Raw genomic sequence first — 2,789 nt, 5'->3', positions numbered from 1 at the left:
AAACATTTTCCATGCAAATAAAGTCAGATCTAATCAACTGGAAGAATATCAGGTGTTCATAGGTAGGCCAAGCTAATATAATAAAAATGGCAATTCTATCTAAATTAACCTACTTATTCAGTGCCATACCAATCAAATTCCCCAAAAAAATATTTTACAGAGTTAGAAAAAATAATAACAAAGTTCACCTGGTAGAAAAAAAGGTCAAGAATTTCAAGAAAATTAATGAAAAAAATGTAAATGAAGGTTGCCTGGCTATACAAGACCTAAAACTATATTACCAAGCAGCATCCTCAAACCATTTGGCACTGCCTAAAAAACAAAGTAGTCAATCAGAGGAATACGTTAGGTTCACAAGACACAACAATCAATGACTAGAGTAATCTAGTTTTTGATAAACCCAAAGATCCCAGCTTTTGGAACAAGGACTCACTATTTAACAAAAATTGCTTAGAGAATTGGAAATTAGTCTGCCAGAGACTCATAGGCATTGGCACACATGTAATAAACTTTAACAAATATGGTTGAAATGGGTTCATGATTTAGATATAAAGAGTGATACTATAAGCAAATTAGAACAACAAAGGAGAATCTATCTGTCAGATCTGTGGAAAAGGAAGGAATTTGTAGCCAAAGAAGGTTTTATACAAACAAAACCAATGCAGACAAGAAGCAGAAATCTGTGGAAAATATTTTTAACATCCAAGGATTACGGTAAAGGTACACACAAGCTATTCTCTAATTGACAAATATCAAATGATATGAACAGACAATTTCCAGATGAAGAAATTGAAATCATTTCTAGTTATATGAAAAAGTGTTCATTATCACTAGGAATCAGAGAAATGCAAATTAAGAAAACTCTGAGGTACTACTACACACCTTCAGAATAGTTAAAATGAGAGGGAAAGATAATGAAAAATGTTGGAGGGGATTGGAAAAACTGTTTGTACTAATACATTGTTGGTAGAACTGTGAACTGACTGAACCATTCTGAAGAACAATTCAGAACTATGCCCAAAGGGTTATCAAATTGTGCATACTCTTTGATCCAGCAGTGTCTCTGCTGGATTTGTATCCATAAAAAAGGCAAAGGGACATGTGTAAAAATGTTTGTGACTACCCTATAGGTAGTGGCAAGAAACTGGAAACTGAGTGGATGCCCATCAGTTGGAGAATGGCTGAATAAGTTATGGTATATGAGTGTTATTGAATATTATTGTTCTATATGAAATAATGAGCAGAATGATTTCAGAAAAGCCTGGAGAGACTTACATGCTGAGTAGAGTAAGTAGAATCAGGAGAACATTGCACATAGAAACAAGAAGATTATGTGATGATCAACTGTGACAGATGTGGCTCTGTTCAACAATGAGTTAATTCAGGCCAGTTCTAATGAGCTTGTGATGAAGAGAGCTATTTGTACTCAGAGAAAAGTACTAAATGTGAATCGCAACATAGTATTTTCACATGATTTTTTGTAGTTTGCTCATATTTCATTTTATTTCTTTTTTTATCTGATTTTTCTTGTTTAGTATGATAATTGTAGAAATATGTATAGAAGAATTGCACACATTTAACATATATTGAATTACTTGCTCTCTAGGGCAGAGGGTAGGGGGAAGGGAGGGATAAAACAATTTGGAACACCAGTTTGTGCAAGGATGAATGTTGAAAATTATCTGTGCATATGCTTTGAAAATAAAAATCTTTCATTAAAAAAAGAAAATGAGTCTTCCTTACCTCAAATCCCACATTATATGCCTGAACAACAACAACAAATCCCAGGAGAATGTAAATTCACAATTGAATTCTCCCAAATATTATAAACAGTTTATTCCATTACTAAATAAACTATTTGGAAAAAACATGTACATATGGATTCCAAAAAAAGTTATTTCTGTGATGAATCTTTGTGTTACTTAACACAGTAAAAGCATGTAGCTATGCTTATTTCTGTACATCGTATAGGTAGATAGATACATAGAGACATAGAGACAGAGAGACTATTAATATATATTTTGCATCTATTCCTTTGATCCATCACTTTATTTCTTATCTATTATGAGATTGTTTTTAATATTAGATGTGACTTTATTTTAGTAAATAAAACAAAATTTATGCCACCAGAGCAAATGCTGTATATAATTCATATTTCCCATTTGGTGGGACCACTCTCTTGGTTCTGTAGTATTGAGCCAGCCTGCATAATTTGATTCTCATCAAAAATTATTTGAAATTTATAAACCTTATGCTTTCTGTTTCTCTCAAGGTCCCTTCAAAAAGCAATAGTTTTCTTGATTAAGTGATAAAGATTTTCAGGAAGACCAGGGAAAGTTACTCATAGTTGAGAATATTCAAAATTTTGTTGCCAGTTATAAAGCATACTTGTGCAATACACACATGAGAATCCCTCAGGATAACATCAATCTGGGATGACCTCAGGCCTTTCCTGACTAGCTTGTACATCTGCTCCATCACATCTTCTGAGGTGACTTTCAGCCACATGGCCAAACTGTAGTGGTATGGCAAAGTCAACTGGGACAGGCTCTTTCCAGGAGTATACTTGCAATCCATGACAACAAAGATCAGAAAATGAAAGAGCCAGATTTTTTTTTTAATGATTACTGTTTTCTAACACAATGAGAAATCTGGTACTGTGAGGACTTCTTACTTTATTGTTATTTTTTCATTGATTCCCTTGATATTCACAATCTTTTATTATTCCACGTAACTATTGTTATTATTTTTTTCAATATCCACAAAACAATCCTTTGGAAATTTGACTA

At 33.0% G+C, this 2,789-nt stretch overlaps 1 pseudogene; it reads right to left on the bottom strand.

Annotated features, from left to right (window-relative positions):
• Window positions 1-2,118: 2,118 nt before the first annotated feature.
• On the bottom strand, window positions 2,119-2,577 carry LOC100922127 (annotated as a pseudogene).
• Between the last annotated feature and the right edge of the window lie 212 nt (window positions 2,578-2,789).

The sequence above is a fragment of the Sarcophilus harrisii genome, chromosome 3 (genome assembly GCF_902635505.1).
Source record: "Sarcophilus harrisii chromosome 3, mSarHar1.11, whole genome shotgun sequence".
Taxonomy (NCBI): domain Eukaryota; kingdom Metazoa; phylum Chordata; class Mammalia; order Dasyuromorphia; family Dasyuridae; genus Sarcophilus; species Sarcophilus harrisii.
The sequence above is the reverse complement of the archived record's forward strand: the minus strand, read 5'-3'. Positions and strand labels throughout refer to the sequence as shown.